Source organism: Anas acuta, chromosome 3 (assembly GCF_963932015.1).
Source record: "Anas acuta chromosome 3, bAnaAcu1.1, whole genome shotgun sequence".
In the NCBI taxonomy this organism is placed as follows: Eukaryota; Metazoa; Chordata; class Aves; order Anseriformes; family Anatidae; genus Anas; species Anas acuta.
The window spans coordinates 37,950,626-37,972,404 of record NC_088981.1 but is presented as its reverse complement, the minus strand read 5'-3'; the positions used below and the strand labels follow the sequence as shown (position 1 = coordinate 37,972,404).

Here is a 21,779-nt window from a genome sequence, read left to right as displayed (position 1 = left end):
TTTTCAGAACTGGTTAATGAAATGCCAGTATATGAAAAATAACAATGTTTGTAGTAAGTTTACAATTATAGTTTTATTAAAAAATAAATGGTGAATATATAATGAGAACTTATATATATATATGAAGATGTAGAAAAAATGGCTTAAAAACCAGCTCATGTTTCACTAAACAGTTGCTGCAAATGCTAGACTCATTAGAAATGGTCCTAGCTCCACTAGTCATTGAGTCTAAACAAATGCTTATTTGTAGTTGCCTGCACTCACTATAGTTGTTTCCCAGCAGTCTCTTGTCTGCAGTTTGAAGCCTCTGACTATTTCTTGTAAACCCTTTGGCTACATTTGTAGGTCATCTAAACAGGATGTCTGGATGGCCCAGAACTATGGTAAGGATGTTTAGAAGCTACTGAGCTTCTAACAGCTAGCAACTGAAATGCAATCATGGCAATCTTAACTGGACTTAAATAAGTGAGTTAAAAAGTAATTTTACATCTTTTGTTCACAGAGATGTTGTTTTCCCTCATTAAGGCTCATGCAACACATTAGATTTAAAAATAAGAAAAAAATACTCAAAAAAAAAAAAAATACGGCAGGTTGGTCATGTGCAAGTAAAGTGCTTATAAGTGTGAAATTTTGATATGGATATTTTCACCACAGACACTGACTAGGAAAACTTTCCAGGAACATTTGTGCATACTCTTGCTCCAAAGGGCTGGACGTTTAGGTCCTGCCTGTTCTACACCTTCTCACTAGTTGATGCCAACTCTAAGTTGTGGTCTGCAATGTTCTCAGATACACCAGTTAAGACTCGTGAAATAACTGTCAGACAGTCATGTTTTGCCTCTGCCAAAGACCTGAAGTGGTACTTTGATGACTTCCCTTAGGCAAACTTGTAACCCTTATTTCCTCATGTGGAAGAATCTATTCATTGCATCTATTCTGTAAACATATTGACTGTTGCATCTGTTCAAGTTGCAGTAAAACACCATGATGAAAAAATTTGTGTAAATAGCGTTTACAGATATCCTCTGGAGAAGAGTACAAAGGGAGCTATCCCATCTTCTCCAGAAGGTTCTGATACAAACATAGGAAGAGTGTAGAGCTGCATTGACTCCCTTCTATACTATAGTTTATTTTGTTGTGTTGTGAAAAAGGCCAGTATATGAAAACAGAAATGACATCTTTGCCCGTGCCATTGGGCTTCTCAATCGGCTGCTTAGATACAGACGCTATATATGCCCTATACATCAGCTGTGTAGTCCCACAAATATTCTGAATTAAATAGTGTTTCTGAGACGTAACTTCATGTCCATACAATCACTATATGGAGCATGTGCTCAGGTGCTTTCAAATTCTATCTGTCCCATAGACAGCGGGATGTCTTTGGGGAGTGCTGACTTTTCACTTTCTACCACACATCATTTCCAAAAGGCCTTGGAGGAAACTAGACCAATGTCCCTTGAGTATGTAGAGTAAACCCATGCTGTAAATTAAACTATGCTTACCTAATTCTTAGAGGAGAATGGGATGTTACTTTCAGGTGAAAAGATATTAGTTCCACTTGAGAATATCAGCTGGTTGCTCATAAACCCTATCTTCTCCTGAAAATAAACCATGCAGATGGGCTATTTATCTGATCAGAAGCCCTGCCAGAAAACCATTTGTAAGATGGTGTAAACATACCAAGGGAGGCTATTGTGTAAGGAAAGGAAAGTGAAGAAAAGGTTCGTGGTTTGACCTTAATTTTGTTGGGAGTGGGACATATATGACTGCAATGGATTGACTAGAAAATATTGTTGCATGAGTGAGACCTAAAGTAAAACAAACACTTTCCACGTGCACAGGGGAGGAGAAGAAAGCATTGCTATACAAAGGATGATTTGCATTCAGATTCAATTACTATTCTAACCAGGATGTGGCATCCCACCTCATAATGGCAGTCCTGAAGATTTAGAATAAGTTTAGCATCAAATAATACACCAAAGCTTTAATGCAAACCTGTATTTGATTCAAATTACTCATGCTGTGGTAGTTTAAACACGCATCCTTCTTTATATGGGTTTGATCAAAACTGGCAGGCAAAATACAAAGAGCAATGTCAATTAAACTCTATGGGTGGAGAGGAATGTATGAAATATAAACGAGAAGTAGCAGGATGTCAGGGATTCTGTTGTCAGAGAGCCATCTATTGTTTAGTAGTGGTTGACATGTAGTTCATGTGGACACTTTGTCCATGAAGTGATTCTATAATCAGATTCACACAGGAAATGCATCGTTTTTCAGGTATCGTGTATCTGCTCTCCCTCAGGATAAAGCACTTTGGGAAAGCATAGTTTCAATATTGATATATGTAACTTGCTGAAGCTAAATCTTGATATTTGAAGCCTTCTCCATTCCTAGGAAGGGAAAACCACTGCAAGTGCCACAGGCACATGCCACAGTGAGGCAAATGTTGTGATTTTAATGCAATCTACAGGAATGTTGACTCACCGCTGTATTTCCAGGGCTCAATTTGCCAAGAAGCTGTGATATTTCTATTTATTTATTTATTTTTCATCTACCTGGTGGGATGTAAGAAAGTTGTCATCTGGAAAGTTGTTCACATGTTTCCAAATTATCTTTGAGCACATAATTAGGAAACTATACACCCAGTGGGTTTGGAGCCAAGAACCTAGAGCCACAGTTGTAGCAGAGGTAAATTGTTCTCCAACAGAGGTCGGAGGCCTCTGGCTTCTCTAGTGACACCTGCTCAGGCCTCCTCTACAATTAAAAATAGCACCCACCTATCTTCTTGAATAAGGGAGTATGTGCTGCAGACTTTGATACACAGCAAATCTCTTTGCATAAGTATATAGATTTATATGCATAGATATATGCATACACATGTGGTTTTTTACTAGGAAAACAACCAACTGCTTTAATAAACTGCTTTCATTCTGAGATCATAATCACTCTTGCATGCATATGTGCACACACACAAAGGGATGGAGACAACTAGATCTCTAAATAGAAACGTACACATTCTGGCTGGTTTTGGCTTTGCTTTTCTCTCCAAGCCTCCCAGGCAAATGGCAGCAAGACTCTAGACTCTTTCCAAGTGAACCTCCAGAGGCTTGTTTTTCTGAGTCCAGGCCTCTCTCAGGGAGCACACTGAGCTGAGCTACCTAAAAATCTGCCCTGTATCCTTTCTGGCGGCAGTGTTGGGTATGTGAACAAGATTGTGTTACCTTTCTGAGGTTGGCTGAAGAGTTATGTCATGTATTTAAGGGATATCAATAGTGCATGTGAAATGTGCACACTCCTGAAAGCAAAAGGATTGCATTGTGACATGAAAAGTGATAGGAAGCACCAGCCTCAGGTTTCCTCAGCCCCAGCGAGCAGTTTAACAAGGCTTCATGATGCATGTCACCTCTCCTGCCATGCCCGTAGGACATGCTGCATGTCTTTATTCCTTGTGCATACTATACCGCCTCATCTGTAATTATAAATATATGTTTAGTGTCACTTCAAAGCCTTCTCTTGGCAGGGGTGTTCCCTTTTCAGGGATTTTGAATCTCTGACATTCCTTCTTCAGAAACTCTGGAGGAGGGTGTGATAGCCTCCTGCTGACAGTTACCTTTGTTCAAAAGGACTGCCAGAGAAAACCTATAGCAATGTAGGAGGAAAATTGACTTTTGTGTCTCCCATTGGACATGCGTTGGCTTCTATAACAGGAGGCCATTTTCTATGCTTGGCTGTTTTTTACCTGGAAGGTATTTAATGATGAGCACAGATCATGGATTTGCAAGACATGGAAAGGTTAGAAGTCATATAGACTTTTCACCACAGAAGTCTGTTTAACTATACTCTTTCTGGCTGTGCTTGTTCATTGCATATATTTCATACAGTTCAGCTACAGAAGCTGGAACACTGCTAACCCAGTTATTCTTTTATTATTATTATTATTATTTTGTGTGTGTGTGTGTGACATTTTCCTGCAAACTGGCCAATTTTTTACAAGTATCCATCTGTCGATTTATTTTATTATTATATTACAGTACCATCTAGAGGTCCCAAATGGGATCAGGGTTCTGCACAGCAGGTGCAGCATGTAGTTATCTTCTGGGAGACAAAGCACATAACCTGAGTAGATGAGACAAAAGGATTATTGTCCCTATTTTATATATTTCAGAAATGTTCTCAATTTATAAATTTTGCATACCATACAATGTATAGTCAGAAAAGAAGTCTGTCATTTTGGATGGGACTATACTATTTTTAAGGACAGCCTGCTGTTCCATATGTATTTCACTAGGTATCTACCAGATTTCTGGATGTCCAGCAACCATCAAGAATTCTCAGACAAAAAGACTGTTGTGCAGATCAGCACATCGCAGACACATCCACTTACTTCCTTTGGACTGACTGAGAGGTATGGAAATAAAAGACAGAGCTGAGAAGTGAACAAGGTCTGCTGAGTGTTAATCACAAGGCTATCCTGCCTCTGTACTGTTCATTGGTCATAGTCACCCGAAAATGAGAAAAACATTGTCTGGCAAACTTTCATCTTCTTTGTAAGAGGCTCATATTTCTGAAAGACTTTTCATCATGTAGGATTTATGAAGATATTTCTGAGAGGGTGAGTTTCCAGACCTTTAGCCCTTGACCTAAAGAAAGCATTTTCATAGACTTCCTATGAAAATACTACAGTGTAATGTCACTGAAGACAGCAGTACTACAAACCTGAGTTCATGGCAAATTTGGGCCATGATTTAGAATTACTATAGGGAGCTAGAATCCATAAGCAATTTGAAACATCCTTACTCAGACTGGTTATGCATTATCCTCCAGGAAAAAGGCAAGGCAGTAGTTGATCCTAATGGAGGTAAACTAATAAAATATTTTTTTACAAATGACCAGATCCTAGTTGCCTAATTTAGGCACAGCAGCACTTAACTACAAGCCACTTCTCCAGCAGGATGACCCAGTGCATCTAAGTGATTCAAACAGACAAATATACAGTTAATAGGTGTCTCTGAATGACTATTCAGAAAACTAGTGTGTTGGATGGGAATTGCCAAGAGCCAAACTTTGAAACCTGCTAAATGCATAGGGGAAAATATCTGACCACACTTCCTGCTTCAGGATGTCAAATGCATTCATTTACCTAGGAAGTAGAATGTTTCACTGAGGTTATGGGTAAAGACAGATGTCAGCACCAAAAAAAAAAAAAACCAACAAAAAAACATGTGCAAAATATCCCAATGATATTACCAAGTTGAGGAGGTGTGATGGAGGTGTGATTCTGCACCCAGAATCTACCTCCAGTTTACCAAGCATTCGTACCAATGGTGTATTCCCCCCTCCTGTTGAAGCTGGCTTGCTGCATAACTGGGACTGCAAAAGTCACAAGGCAAGGAAGGACAGCAAGAGCAAGAGTGGTCCTGCACTAAAGGCAGAACACTCACCTGGGAAGCACTCAGCCTTTGCTTGCCCTTCGCTTCCGTGTGTTCCTGTCCTTGCCCTTTTTCTGCTCTGCTGGCATACACAGAGACTGACAGGGTGCTTTGATCCACAGCACAGAGGTGCCCTGAGGGTCTAGTGGTGCTGAAAAGCTGGCAACCTGGAGTTTTTCTGGGACCTAAATACATCCATGACCTAGATCGTCAGGATCTAGTTCAAAGAATCTAGACTTGCATTCCTGAAGTAGTCAGAATAGCAATACTGCAGTAGGATTTAGCTGTCCCAGGGTTACATGTATTAGGTTTCCTGAACTCCTCTCAGCTCCATGTCACAGTCAGTAATGTTGTCACCTGATATTTCCATCTTGGATTTAGGTTGGCATTGAATTACAAAGCTCACCCCATTTCCTAGTGAAATGCTTCAATAACTAATGCATGATGTAACATACATGTAGGCATCAGCTCTACAGAGACTCATCCTCCCAGCTTTAATGAAGATACAAAACTATTGTCCACCCAATGAAGGAACATGAACTACTGAAAGGAAGACAGCAAATATTTACCTCAGGCTGTACCCCTCTTCAGGCTGCAAAGGTGCGCAGGAGAAAACACCTCTTGGAGGCATTAACTTCACATGGTCTTGTGGCAAGAGATGTTCAAGACTTTGCAGTCCAATATCCTGCACATTCATCAGCTTAGACTACAAAATTTCTGAGATTTCACATTTGGACACTTTCCCTTTAGTCTGCTGCCAAATACAAGGTCTTACATACACACCCTGCTGAACTGTGTCTGTTGGTTTTTTTTTTTTGTTCGTTTGTTTGTTGGTTTGGTTTGGTTGTGTGAGTGTGTGTGACCTACTGTAGTTTCAATGGTTACATTTAATCTCTTTTCTACATATCTACCAAGAGTGTCCAAGAGCTCTTACATATATTTCATTCGCCCTTGTTGTCTTTTAAGGATACTAAGTCAAACTTTGAGCATGAAGAGGAAATCTGTTCTTCCTGTTATTGTATATCATGGAATTTGGCACCATTTGCTAACATTGACTATACTGGCATATATGTAAGGAATGTAGTATAGCTACATGACCACTCTTCCCCGTGGGCTAGAAGCATGTGGTGTGAAGAGGGTAGGGGGTGCCAGTATGCAAGACAAGGAAGACCAACAGATCCTCCATGCTGGACCTAATCCTTATCTCATAAAAATCTACAGGAAACTTGGGTTAGTTTTGTTGTTTAAAAGTTGTTTTTTCTATAAAGGGGACAGAGGAACTCACCCCTGTGGTGAAATCTCAAAAGATACTAACAACTGTAATTTAAGCTTTAGGAAAGGAGTTACAAACAAAGAAAATGACATGTTACAATTGATTTTTATAGGAAATGAGACTGATCCTGAAGAAAGCAATTGCTTAAAATTCCTACTGCCCAACACCAAAGGTATGCATTTTGAGGTGTTTATCTTCAATGAAAGAAGGATGGTGCTGGACACTTGTCACCATTGTAACTCCTTAGCTAAGGTCCCAAGACTTCTGGATATCTGGGCTGTAGGGCACTTAGCTCTGTTCTAACGGCCTGTAAGAGCAAATTCCAACAGCTGGCTTTGTGCCATCGTACCTGTCCCAGTGGAGGCTAAATACTGTGTTGTAAGACTGACCTACATATCACTACAGAAGAGAAATGTTCCTGCTTGGTTTCTGCCAAGTGCAATAGAGCTCTGATTGGATAGATGAATGATGGCAAATGCACTCCTAATAAAGCCAATGTCATTAAGTTAGAAAATGAGGCTGCTGTCATGTATGAGTGGTGGCAGAAGCATTTCTAGCTTAACAAGGTCTGACAAAACCCCCTCAACATGCTCAAGTGAAATCAGTGTCAACACCTAATCAGTTAAGCAGGTAATGGATTATTTTTTAAAAAATTAAACCATAGCTGCATTACTTCATTTGGAAAGAAGGAACATGTGTCTTCTACAGATGATTTGAAATATTTTTATAGTTGGCACATTTGCCAGGTTCAAGCAGAAGCCGCTTTAACCTGAACAGCTGAGATGTGTGCTCCAGCATACTGGCAGAATGTAGGGCACGTCATGAATCCATGGACAAAGGAATTTGCAAGCTTTATCAGTCACTGTCTGGGTTTACATAACAGGTCGGCTCAATTAAATATATATGAACAGCATCTGTTTCTGCTTTTAAGATCACAGTGTGCAACGCTAACCACCACCCACTGGATAGAAACTGGGTGGTAGGATGAGAATCTGGCACTTCAATGAGCAAGAGAGAAACTATTTGTGATCACGGCTGGGAAGCTAGTGAAACAGTCTGAGAAGAGTGTAGACAAATGGCCAAACTGAAGGTTTCTTAGCCTCTGAAAAGTAAACTAGAGAAGCTAGAACCATAGCTATCAATCCAAGATAGGGATTAGAGGGTGATATAACTCTTCTGCACAAACACGGTTACAGTAATGGAATAGATTAAATCCCTTGCCAGTCAGTGTCTAAGACAGGACACTGGGCTGGGTGGATATGCCATATAAAGTAGGCCTGTTCCTGTATTCCTAAGAAAAAACCTGCCTGATAAAACAGCTCTGAGTGTCACCACCTAGCTAGCCTGGAGGTGCTGACTATGTGGCAGTGATCTGCCTTGTGCTGCTACAAGTTTCTCATTCTTCTGTGTGCCCCGGCTGCCCCTATGTCTGCAGCTTATTCCCCGGCACTCCCTGTCCCATCTATTTTGACGTGTTTAGGACTCACTAGCGGGACAGAGAAGCTGCATTTAAAACAATCTGGTTACATAAGGAGTCAGTCCACTGAAGTTCAGGTGGCCAACAACCACAGAAAAGGAGAAGGTGAAATGAGAGCCAGGGCCTTTCTGTCTCGTGTTTGCTTCCCAGTGTTGCTCCCGAGAGGCAGGGGCACGCAGTGTGCAAGCAGGAGGCCTGCGGGGAGCACCCCTGCAGCTCCCGCTCCACTGTGACGCAGGGACGCAGTGCTGTGCCCCGCTGTCACCCAGTATTGCTGCGCCATAAGCCGTGGCCTTCACTAACAGACAAGGAGAAGGGGAACTGCGAAGTTGTTCTCCTCCAGGACTAATTAGCTCATTAGCTTCAGCGCCTGCCGCGTGGTGCCGCCAGCAGGTGGCGCCTCGGGCCCAGGCTGAGGCGGCGGCGGCCCCGCAGGTGCCTGCCCGAGGCCCGCCGGCCTTACGGGGCCGGGGCCGCTGTCGGGACCTCGGCCCCGCTCCCCACCCGCCCCGGGAGGGCGAAGCCGCGGTCTGGGTGTCCTAGGGCACCGCCGGGGCCGGCTTCCCGAGCCGGGGCCGCCTCGGAGGAGGCTGAGGGAGCGGCGGTGCCGGGAGAGGCGGCTGGAAGCGGGCGAAACGCGCTGGATGCAGGGGCTGGAGCCGGCTGGGAAACCGGGGAGTCTGGAGGAATGGATTTAACCGTGACCTGTGGGGAACGGGAGGATTAGGGGAGGGTTTGCTTCGTGGGAGCAGGTGGGCGAAGTGACAAATATTTGCATTCTGCCTTTTTTATGAATGCTCCTCGTGCCCGTAAGGGCTGATTTGTTTAGCATGCCTTGGAAGCACTTGTAAAGGGAACAAAACAGGAAAAGGAGCACAGTGACACGGACAGGTGTCCTGCAGGAGACAATGCAAAAGCCGCCGAGCGATCAACGTGCTCCAGTTGGTATGAGGAAGCTAAGAACACAATGAGTCACAGCTCGCTGTTCCCAGACCTGTGACCAGAAGCAATGGGCAGCAGCGAGCAGCTGGGAACCCCACCTTGAAAAGGCCAAGTGTGAATCACCTGGGGCTGCCCTGCAAGAAAAGAGACTGAGGAGCACCTCCACAGCTGCAAAATTCAATCCTAAAATGGATTTAGACACTCATCCATATCATCCCTGTTGACATGCTTGCAGAAGTGGAGAATGGGGTCCAAAGTCCAGTGTTAGGTGGCATGGGTCCCCTCACAGCAGGGTGTGGAAGTTAGGCCAGCTACACAAACAGTGAACAGAAGAGACACTGAAAGGGGGATACTGACTAGTCTAGCCTGTAACCATGGCAAGGGGATTGCTATTTTTCATAGAAGCTGAAGAAATGAAATTATGTTTGGGTAGGTGGTAGCAAGAGAGTAAAGAAAGAAGGAACTGGTGTTAACAGAGAGGAGACTAGTTCTTAGTGCAAATGAAGAGCATTTTGTTGTAGTATGTTGATCAGAGTTGAAGTCTCTTCTGTAATATCATTTGAACCCCCCAAAATTATTTGATTTATTTTGCTCTAAATGCCTAGATTTCATAATCCCAGAGCTCCATCCAGATTCTGCCATCCAAGGGTCTTCTCCCTAATATGACATCAGTCATGTGAGGGGGAAATGCTGAGGTCCTCTAGGAAAAATAGTTACCAGGAGTGGTCCCTGGCAAATCAATTAATTTAGCCAAGAGGCTACTCCTTGCCTGAGTCAAAGTTGCTCCAAGGGGAACAAAAATAGTGACTAGGTGTGCAGTAAATGAATTATCCCACCTGAGAACATTCCTTCACTGCCATCGTCCTTCTTGACTGCTCCTTACACCTGAGGCTATAAACAGGTTCTTATTTTGTACCACATGCGATAATAAACTCATCACTTCAGGGGAACATTGGATCTATTTTGCGTGTACAAACTGATGGCAACAGGGCTGTCAAGAAAGAATCTTGACATGGAAAATTAATCATTCATTTTCCTATGTGATCACAAAACTAGATGATGAAAGAGGTGCACTAACCATATGTGGATTATATTAAATTATTTCATATTGCAATCTTACCTGGAAATTAATTTTAAATTCCTGAGAGCATGCACGAAGTTGGAAAGGTGCCTGAATGTCTCTGAAAAAAAAACAAAACACCATATTTAATGGTAGTATATCAAATCAAAAAAGGAATATTGAGAACAGTATTTGACATCTTCATTTACAATCAGAAAGAGGAAATATGATATATATCACTAACACTTCCAATGAATCTGGGCTGGAAATATTGCTGAACTGAGAATGAAGTGAAGGAATCCAGATTAAAATGTGGTTAGAAATGAACAACTAGAGATTTGTCTGAGGAAAAACATATAACATTAGGGTATCTATGAAAAAAATACTTAATGGAAGTTAAAACAGGGAAACCTCGTGAAAGCCAGGGTATGTATGCCCCCTCTGCTACATTGCTAAGCCAGTCCAAGGTGTGATAACTGGTCTCTATATTCATTTTTGTCATAGAGTAGAGGTATGGCAGCTCTCATATGATTTTACTCCACTGCCATGTTATGTTAAATTCAGGACAGTATTATTTGAACAGTAGAGACAAACTGGAGAAATTTCAGGAAAGATCAACAGCAGCAGTATGAGATTTAACAGAAAAGAGAGAGCTATGTATATATGAAACACTGTATAAAGCATAAGATGTATTTAAGGGGATTTATCCTTTGGCTGGAACACGTCAGGATGTGTGTCTTTTCCCTAGTAAAGACAGAAAACTGTAAAATATCATCCCATATGCATAGAACAGACACCTAAATAGCTCTCAGTGCCAGCAAGGCATGAGTGGTAGTTCTGAGCGAACAGGCTCTGCCAAGATGTTTACCATAGGGTACATTATGCCCTATCAGATTACAAAACCTGCACTATTACTGTACTGCGATAGAGAATCTTGATAATAGTGAAAGGTAAAATGCAGGTTTATGGCTTTTTTGTTTGAGAAAACAAAATGGTTCAATCACTAGCAACATCATTCAGAGATCATGAGCAATTCCTTAATGGAGGAGGTTACACTTCACAGGGTAAAGGAGGTTAGACTCGTTCCAGGACAAAATAAAATGTATTTGTGATAGTTTCACTTGTCTTTTCTGGATGATGAGGAAATTTATGAAGTGCCTTTGCTTGAGACACTTGATCTACAAATGAGTCTTAAAAAAGAGTTTGCATTAATATTGGGTTATCAACAGTTGCAACAGTTTGGACATCCAAGCTTGTTAGTCAGTTTCTTGCCTGAGGTTGCTCAGCTGTAAAATGCCAATGTGTCTTTTGCTTATAGGTTACTTGCTTACCATGAGGCTGAAGCACACAGGGCACGTTGCACTGGGTACTCTTCCTGCTGATGCTCACTGTATGCCAGGCAGCCAAATCAGCTCAGCCTCCTGTTGTGTGAAATTGGTTGTGGGATCCCTGCAATACATTACCTTCCCTTTCCCCTTTTGAAAGCATTTTCATTTAGATCCCCAGATTTGGTAAAAGAGCACTACATTGCCAAATCCAGCATTTCAGCACAATCACAGACAAAAGAAATACTGCCTTCTGCCACCTATTGTAATTGAAAAAAAAATAATAAAGTTATTAATTTGTAAATGACAGAAGAGTATAAATTAGATGTTATTATGCCATGTTATTATACAGCTCTCTCCAGCTTCTGTCCTCATTGCTCCCCCTCCAACCTCCCCCAGCAAGTACTACTGCTCTAGCTGGGGACTGCACACTGGGGCTTTGCACCTGAGTGGGGAGCACTGGGACCAGTAACCAGATTTCCATGTCCATACTGGAGAAATGCCCACAAACGTCACACAAACTCTTCTGACCTACCCGAGTCAACATTATTCACTCTTCAGGGAGCAGGAATTTTCAGGAAAAGAGGAAACATTCATTATGCAAATGTGTCTTCTTGACACACATGAACGGGAGCAGATTTCGCAGATGAAATGTCAGCGAGCCCTGGTGGGATTGGGTTGGTGATGGATAACACTCGGCCACCCATTTGTGTCTCCATGTTGCCCTGTCTCAGCTCCATGCTGGGGGCTGCCTGCCATGGCTCTGCCCATCCTGGTCTCCTCCGCTGCTTGCTGGGTCACGAGCTGTGCAGCAGCGCTGACTCGCTGACACAATTTCATTTCTGCATGACATAACAGAACAGGCCTCGGAGATTCCTTTATAATGCCACAGATAGACATAAACAGATGCTCCAAACAGATGTAATCAAACACAGATGTGATCTGAAGATTCCCAGGCGGGCTCTGGGGTCCAGCCAAATTGCACGTATTGCAGAGCGAAGGCAGGCTGGAAACGCGGCGGGGGACTCACCTTTCCACTCTCCTGGACCTGGCTGAGCAGGGCAGGATAGGCACAGCAGACACAGCCGTGGGCCAGCTGCTTGCTGGGGGCACCTGGGGGCCACCAGGCTGCAGGATGGGCCCAGCCCCCCTTGCAGTGCCCTCTGCCCCTTGCTGGCTGTGCGGCTGCAGACACTGCTGTCCTTGGAGGATCCTTCTTGTAGCAGATGATCCTGTCAGGGGCAGCTGGTTTTTGTTTTTAGTTTTTTGTTGTTGTTGTTGTTACCAGAAGAGCAGGCTGTTTGGTTAGCAAGCAGGCTGCTTTTCCTCAGGAACAGTGGCCCTTTCACTCCGGTGGGTGGTGAGTGACAAAGGGAGTTTTCTGTAGCTAGCAGAGAGGGCAGTGAAGCCACTCCTGCCTGTATAAAAACACCTCTCCTGGGGCAGGTCTGCTCAAGGGAGACTGGGGAGTGAGGAAGTGTGGGACCCAGTGTTAAAAATGAAAGGTGGGAAGAAATGGACTTCGTTTCTGTGTCATCTCTGTGTGTGGTGCTGTCATTGAGTTTCCACCATTTCCCGGTGTCTCCTTCTCCAAAATCTCCTGGTTCTGTTGTTCCCCTGTCTCACAGAAGAGGACACATGCTGGAGGATTGTGGGGAAGACAGGTCAGAAGGTAAACAGGGACAAAAAGCAGAATAGTTTTGCAAGAAAGAACACAGACATTTGTTTGCTCTTAGTGCCACCCAGAGCAAGTCCCAAACTGGAGGTGTGTGGTTGGTGGGCCAGGGAGAGTTGGACTCGTTTCAAGGAATTTTTGACTAAAGAATTTCCTCATTTAAGATCCTGAAATATGGGGGTGGAAAAATCCTCGAGATGTACTTATCTAAGCAAATGCAATGTGCATTTCTATGACAGAGAAGTAATCACTTCTTAAATTGACTCATGCTATGGGCTTGATCCAAAGTCCATGGAAAAACTCTGACTGACTTCACAGATCCTTAGGGTGTAGGTGGGAACCTTGCCATTGTCTTCAAAAGGAACGGGGCCAGGCTTTTGCTCTTGGCAAAAAAAAAAAAAATCTTTTCAAAAACTTTATAAATAGTTTATTATTTGATTTTCTGTAGCTACACCATTGTTAATAACCTTAAATACCTGTGAGCTTTAAAGCATTTTATACATAAATAGAAATTTTACACATATCTGCTTACGTGATGTAAAAAAATCACATAAAAGAAAAAGTAATCATATGAAGATTGTATAGACCGAAGGCAACTTGTTAAAGCACACCTTTGAGTTCTTTATAATTAAGATCAACTGTTTTCTGGTTTTTGCACACAAACACTTTGCTTTTCAGTACAGCTATTTAATTTAGCTTTTCTTAACAGAAGCGAGCTGGGGAACTGTAGGCAGGATTTCATCAAACATGGCAGGCAGGGATTTTTTCAGTTGCTAAATAATTTGAAGACAATGTGAAAAATATTAAAATGTCAACATAAAATACTAATTTGACTCATTTGCCAGAGTCTATATTGTCTGCAGAAAATACAAGTTTCAACATTTCTATGTAAAAGCATTGTAAGACCTTGTAGTTTTTTAAGAGCGTTGAAGAGATCATTTGAAAGAGAGGAGTCATTTTAAATTTATAGTGATATCCTCTATATGTACAGTAATAGTTTTAGGAAGAGGGTGAGGATGAAAAAAAATTCCACAGCAGTATGAAAAAAACTGTTGAAATGTTCTGAAACCAACAAGAAAAAAAAAAAAGATTGAGATTCAGAACGCTGTCTGAGATTTTTTTTGACGTCCCGTTTCTTTAACTTCATTTAGATTTTCCATCTCTCTATAAATAGGTAACGCCAAACTAAACTGATTTTGACCTGAGCTGCCCTTGTCCCCCAGAGCCGTCCTCGGGAAGCACAACTTTCCACTGACTCCAGCTTCATGTATGGATGACTCGAGCATGTGGTTTGCGTTCAAGAATGCCCCGTAAATATAAACAACTATTACAGCTCGAGTACATTTAATGACAAAAATGTGCTAATGCTGTGCTGCCTGCTCTCGCTCTCCGCATTGCAGCGCATTGCATTCCTTATACGGGTGATGCCGCTCGCCGTGCCCAGCCCTGCGGGGCCCCCCGGCCCCCAGCCTTCCCCACGGCCCCGGGCCGGGGGGTGGCACAGCCGGAGAAGCGGTGACCCCCGCTCCTCGCAATTTCGGAATAGGAAGGTTTCGCCCGGAGAGGGGACAGGAGCGGGTGAGCCTGTCTCCGACGATCTCCGCCAGCGCCTGGTAACATGAAACACCCTGGAATAGCGAGAGTAAATATCCACCTAAGAGGATGGCTGCTGGCAAAACAAAAAGAAAAGATCTCCAAACCATCATAAATTCAAAAAACACCCAGCCCCGCGGCACAGACATGGAGAGGAGTCGGGCACCGCTTCGCTCTGCCGGGCCGGGAGCAGAAGGTTATTCCTTCTGCTCTTGCGCCCCCGAAGGCCCGGGAGGAGCTGGTGTGGCCGGGGGCACCTGCCCCGTCGAGGAAGGGTTTTTAATTAAGCACCATAATGACCTCGGCCGGGGAGAGCCGAGACAAGTGCTTTCGCACACCCTGTCGAGAGCTTTCTTCTACCCGAGCCGTCAAAGCCCGGGTAAAGTTACGGCCCCCGGAGGGTTAAAAAAGCATCTCGCAGCCCCGGCTGCCGAAGGGATTCCTGGCCCCTTTTTCTCCCTGCATGCCCCCATCCTTGCCCCTCTCTGCAGCGCATCCCGGAGGGGCAGAGCCTTGGTCTCCCGACGACACGTTTCGGGGGCGAGCAGCCTGTGCCGCTGCTCCGCTGCTTCGGGGGGTGCCAGGGACATGGGGACGGGAAAGGGGGGGACGGAGGAGAGAGGGGAGCCCTCCCCAAGGGGCTGGGGGACGCCGCTAGGTGCCGGGACCTGCCCCGCCGCCCCTAGATGACACGCGGGGCTCTGGCCCCTCGGAGGCGGCATCCTTCGAGGGCTGCAAAGCAAATAGTGCCTTGCAGTCGCTGTAATCCACGGTTTTCATTTACTATTATTCAATCAGGATTTATCTCTGTTTTTTTAGGAGGCTACTTTTCCAGGACTGTTACTCGATACTGATCCATTAAATCATTCCAGCTGAGAGATTAAATGTATGATTTGCAACCAGCTGGATTTCTCAAATGGTGTCTTCGCCTCCTTTCAGAGTATGAGCAGACCCGACGAGCAAACACTTTGCTTTGGCATCGAAACCCTTCCATTTGCCCGAAGATTACCACACGGAGTTCATTCTACGCCAACAGTATTCTCTTCCTTTCTCTTCACTGGATTAGATTTCCCCCGGCCATAAAATGCCTCCAAAAGCGAGATACCATCGAAATGGCAAAGCACGCCACCCGGGCGGGTCGGCAGCAGGCTCAAACCTCGCCTCGCACTGACGCCGGAGCCCCTCGCAGCCTCTCGCAGAGCCGCCCCGGCTCCAGCTCCCCCTGCACACGGGGCTGCCCCCCCTTCGTGTGCCTCGACGTGCGTGGGGCTCGACGGCAGGCCCCGTCCTTCCTCCCCTCCTGCTCAGGTCAGGGGGGTTGTTTTAAATGAATGTCGGGGGAAGCAGTGCCCGGGTGAATATCTTCAAGGCAGCTCTAGCTGCGATCGGCCGGCACCGGCCGATGTAATGAATACACCAGATGTAAAATAATTAGGGTAAAGAGACGAATAATAATAATAATAATAATAATAATAAAAGGGAAAAACAAAAGCCCCTGGAGGCTGGAAGGGATCCGGGGACTTTTTTCTGCCCCGACGCAGAGCCGTGGCACGGGGGAATTTGTCGCACCTATGGAGGAGAAAGCACCGACATTTTCGGGGCTCCCGGGGTGGGGGAGCGGTGCCGGTGGCCCCCTCGGTTGCCGTTCAAACACCGCGGGTGGGGAGGACAGCCCCGCACGCCGCTCCCTGCAACCCTGGGAGGTTTGAGTCCGGGAGGTTTGAATCCGGGAGGTTTGAATCCGGGAGGTTTCCCAACCCTGCTGCTGCTGCAGCTGCCCCCCGCCCGCCGTGCGCGCCCCAAAAGCGGCGAGCAGCCGGCTTCCGAGGGCGGGGGTCCGGGTGCCGCGCACACACAGCCCCAGGCCGCGGGATTCACGGTGTCGGGAGAAAACAGACGGGAGGGCCCGGCTGTGAGGTCGGGCCCCACCCGGGGTTGCCACCGGCTCGGGCTTTGGTAATGCCTCCCGCCGTCACCCAGCTCCCTAGTGACAGCGGGGACGTTAATGAGCCGCGTTAATTAACCGCACCGCGCTGTAGAGGGCGGCTTCGGACACCCGGGCACTGCCGGCAGCGCGCAGGGGGAGATGTCCCCCCACGCGTGATTTGCCACGCACCGTCGCGGCTCCCAGAGCCTGCGTGTCCCCGACTTTCCCCCCAAAGCCGGGGGGCCGCTGCCGGGCACCTGCCGTCGGGGCTCGGGCAGCCGCGGCCGAAAGCGGGGCTCTGCGGGGGGACCCAGCAAGCGGGCGTTGAGCCCCCCCGGCCTGCGGGGTCTCCGCGGTGGAAAGCGGGGAGGGGGCCAAAAGGTCCCCTGGGCTCCCCCACGGTCCCTGCAGCGGGGTCCCGGAGATTGGGAAGCTGCCGTCGTGCCTCTGCTTCTCAGGTGCTCTGGGACCGAGTCCCTGCTCTCCTTGCCCCGACCCCAGCCCGGCTGCTTCTCACAGCGTCTTTCGGAAAGGTGGGATGAGGGGGGGGTCCCATCCCGGGGGGGTCCTATCCCATCTAGCGGCTCTGCCCGGCCCCAAACCAAAAATCGCCCTTCCAACAGGAGCCACTGGACTCCGTCCAACTCCGCAGCATACCCTGGGCTTTATAAAGCTGCACTTCTTTACTCTTCGCCCCCCCAACCCTCTTTTTTTTTTTTTTTTCTTTTTTTTTTTCTTTTTTTTTTTTTTCTTTTTCCTTCCTCGCTGTTGCCAGCCAGTCTTGTTGACCAGCCAGCCTATGTTGACACCCAGGCGAGCTATTGACAGTCGCTTTTCAGCCTCGGATGCCCGGCTCACACGCGGTAATTTTAACGACTGCCTCGGTTTTCACGCTGCAGCCTATTTTTGGAGAGCGGAGGAGCTCAAATGAATATTCCTGATGAAGGCAGCTTTCATCGGGTTCTTTACAAAATCTATATCCCCTTTCCTCCCTCCCGCCCCCTAAATACACACGAACCATACCGAGGTTTGCATTTTTCATGGCGGGACAAGCAAGTCTAAAAAAGGCATGTTTGTTTTTCCTGGCTGTTTCAAATATGTATTTCCTGGAGGACTTCGCATCTAATGGGGTCATCAGAAGCACATGTGCGATTTTCATCTTTCCAAGTATTTTCTCCTCTCCCCCTTCTCCCGAGCACTACTGTGTGCTGATGTAACGCTTTACCTGCCTGCTCACCTTAGCTCCCACTAACCTTCCCCGTTTCCCTGTGAGTCACAGACTCTTGGTAAAGCCTCAATTTGTTTCCGTGTGTCTGTCTGCTTTTTTTTTTTTTTTTTGAAGACACGGGTTGGGCAGAAGGTAGGGACGGAGACCAAAAAAAAAAAAAAAAGAGTAAAATAAAATAAAATAAAATAAAATAAAATAAAATAAAATAAAATAAAATAAAATAAAATAAAATAAAATAAAATAAAATAAAATAAAATAAAATAAAATAAAATAAAATAATGAAAACCTTCACGGGGAAGGACGCGAGCTCTCCCCGGCACGGAGCCGCCTCCCCGGCGGTGCCTCGGAGCCCCGCTCCCGCAGCACAGCGGGACGAACCGCTTCGCCCATCCCTGCTCGGCAGTTGAAGGATGTGTTTTTCCAAACCCCAGAGCCACTCTCCTTCAGACAAAACCCTCACCTTTTCCTTGTGTGCTGAAGCACTGAAAGTTCCCTTCAGTGTATTTTTCTTGGCTGCCGGAGCCGCAGCGTTTTGATTCACTGAGCAGAGGAAGTTAAGGAGTTCTGCAGCACGGGGCAGTGGCCAGCGTTTTCATCGCGATCTCCCTACATTATTTGTCATGCTCAAGTGAGGGTTTGCTGAAGGCAAGAGCCTGCTCACTCCGGGCTGCATTTGTTTCTCCTAAAGAAGGCAGGAGATTTTATTTCCGGCGCTGGTAACAGGAGCCCGAGCGCCTTCCACAAGCCCCCCTGGGCAGGCAGTGGGATTCGCTCGTCTTTTGGGGCTGAAATCCCCCCTCATCCTCACACTGGGATGCTCTTGGACCCGAGCTGCTCAGCCTGGGGTAGGGAGGAGAGGAAGGAAAATAGCTTTACCCGGGGCAGCCCTCCAGAAATGTGCCAAGCAGGCGATTTTTCTCCTATAGGACGTGCGAATGCCTGCAAAACCGGCTCGTACCGTCGAAGGAAAACGCAGCCCCCATGGCAGCCGAGATGCGGCTGAGCTGCCCGGGGGGTGCTGCTCGCCCCAAGCTCTTGCGAGGGCTTGCAGGAGGCAGGGCTGTCACGACATGGGCAGCAAACCCCCACCTCCAGCAGCCTGTCGGGATACTCTCCCGCGACCGGCAGGGCTGTCCCGACAGGGCGGCAGGACAGACGGAACGGCTTTCTGTCCTGGGTCCTCTCCAGCCCAGCACCGGGACAGCTGACAGCCACGTAATGAAGCCCAGTGCTGCCCAGCAGAACAAATCTGCTCGAGCACACCGTGAATATGCAGCGCCCCGCTCTCTAAAGGAATGACTCCAGTTACCGTTCTGGGGGCCGTAAATGCTGCATTCCTTATGTAAATTGGTTAAGTTCTGGGTTTGAGGGCAAATATAGTGCACACACATTCACACATTTCTAATCCATCCACCCATGCATCCATCCATCCATCCAACCATCTATTTATCCATCTATCTATCCCTCTACCCAGCTATCTATGTTTGTGTATACACTTATAGGAGAGACCGAGAGCGGTCCACCCCCCCAACAAATGCCATGCACCGAGAGGACGGTCCCGAGGGGCTGGAGGTGCCCCGCCTGCCCCGCTTGTTGTCGCAGGGTGGTGACGCCCCTGTGGCCACGCTGCCAAGGGCAACCCCTGTCCGTCCCCCCCCCCAATGTCCCCCACCTGTCCCCTGCCCTCCCCCCTCCTCCTCCCCGCTGACCCCCTGTGCGGTCGGGGAGCAGCACCCGGGGAAGGGGAGCGGGGTTTCGGTGGCTTAGCAGGGGCGGCCTGATATTCCCATTGCTCTTGAGAACGGGCTCCAAAAGAAGTCACAGAATCAGGGAATCGGAGAATATCCCGAGCTGGAAGGGAGCTGCAGGGATCACCGAATCCAGCCCCTACTCGAAGGAGGGCTTCAGCCAGCCAGGCTGCGCTACGGGGGCTCGGCGGTGGGGTTTGCCGGCCCCCCTCCCGAATTAGCCAGGGGGAATTTCATGGCTAAAGCCTGCCAGATCCGGAGCGACTTCTTATTTATGCCCCGAAACCTGCGGGTGCACCCTGCAAACAAACAACGCGGAGATGAAATCTGCCCCGTGTAACATAACGCTAGTGAATCATAACTAATCTGTTTAAAACCGAGGATTAGTCACGTCAGTTTCGGCATATTCCTCTATCGGGAACTTTTTTTTTGTGCGTGGAAAATCGGGGGGATTTGGGCTAATTTACCAAACATCATTACTAAGGCAAGTACGGTCCGATAAAATGAGTCTTAACATGTACGGCTTTTCAGGTTGTATTATACACCTCCCATCAGCTTGGCTTTAAGCTGTGTGCGCCCTTAATGCTAGATTGACCTCCAGATTTCTTTCTTTTTTTTTTTTTTTTTTTTTTTTTGACTGCATGATTTCGGTTTCTGGCTGCCTTTAATTGACTTCAGCGACTCGCGTTCTCTTCCTCTCTCCGATTATAAGCGATCCTCTCTGCAATTTACAGGAGTTTTCATCGCCCCTAGCTTTCAAAGGGCCTTCTCACCCTGTCAGCCCTTCATTTGCTTTCCCCGATCGAATTCTGCCTCCTCTGTGCAATATGACCTTTTATTAACCACCTACACCCCATCCTGTTTTCATACTGCTTCTTTAAATGTTCCCCATCTTGGCTTTAGTTTTTCTCTAATCATTTTTTTTTCTTTTTTTCATTTTCTCCAGCGGTCAAAGCCTTAAGGCTTTATTTCGGTTTCGAGGCCATGTTTTATTAACCCAGGCGTTCTGCTTTTCTCCGCAGATCCCAAACTTTACTTCTATCTCTAAAAATACTAAATAATTAACTAGCCAATTAATTCATTCTTTGCAATATTGCACCACTGCATGTGTTATCTTATAGGGAGCAGGGAACTTCTGTAGCCCTAGGAAGCAGTGATTCCTATACACGCGAAATGTTTATTTTCAAAGGATTAAAATTCATAGCTAAAATTATTAGATGTCCCTCAACGGAAATAACAGAATCTGTCCCTTAGACTCGTGTGCACGCACGAACACACTCGTACGCTCCCGCAGCAGAGGCAGCAGGCGCATCTTCTCCGCTGCTGGAAAATTACCCCAAAGGGCCGAAATGGGAGAAGCATCACCCTGAATATATCAAGTAGCCCAGGTACCCTCTCCTCTGTAATGATGCAATATCTTGCTTACCCCACTGAACCCCAGCATAACGAGGACACTGGATTTTTAACCAGGGGCAAGAGGGGTCTTTTTCGAGGACGATCTTCCCCCTTACTGAACTTCACACCCTCACTGCTAGAGACTTTACCGGGGCCCTCAGAGAACAGTGCTTTTAGCGGACACCCACAAACGCAGAAAGTGCTAATCCAGCCCCCGATAATATCAAATTAGGACATTGCCCACACCAAACTCTAGCTGATTGAAACTGCAGCCAGCGTCTGAAACCTGGGCACGATCTTTGCTGATCCACGCATATTTCTATCCAGCTTGAAGCCATATCGTTTTCTCGGCTTATTTTTCACAAGAAGCTCATTTTAGGGGAGGAAATAAGCATAAAAGAAACTCCGAGAAAAGTTTCAATCGGATGATATATTGCCTTGGGGTTCTAGCAAAGAGCTGCTGGTGAGGATGAGGCACCGTGGGTGAAACACAGCGCAGCCCCACACCGGGCAACTAAAGGGCGCTGCCTCTCTCGGCTTCCAACCCTGCCCATCACCGTAAGAAGCCAGCCTTAGCTCCTATCCCTTAACGAAGCAAAACTTCAAGCAACGTGCCTACTTCTTTTGCCACCCCGTGCTTACGAAAAATAGCCTAAACTACAAAATAATAAGAAAAAAAAAAAAAAAAGAAAAAGAAAAGGGAA

At 46.3% G+C, this 21,779-nt stretch overlaps 1 long non-coding RNA gene across 2 annotated transcripts in view; it reads right to left on the bottom strand.

The window, feature by feature from the left end:
* The window catches only part of LOC137853858 (uncharacterized), a 37,138-nt gene extending 15,411 nt beyond the window's left edge, over positions 1-21,727 (bottom strand). Inside the window, exons 1-3 of one of the 2 annotated variants that reach the window (XR_011094776.1) lie at positions 18,393-21,727; positions 11,516-13,150; positions 10,245-10,305 (exon numbers count right to left, since the gene is read on the bottom strand). This is a non-coding gene — a long non-coding RNA (uncharacterized lncRNA). The remainder of the gene's footprint in view (positions 1-10,244; positions 10,306-11,515; positions 13,151-18,392) is intronic. The other variant, XR_011094777.1, reaches the window with a different exon arrangement.
* Between the last annotated feature and the right edge of the window lie 52 nt (positions 21,728-21,779).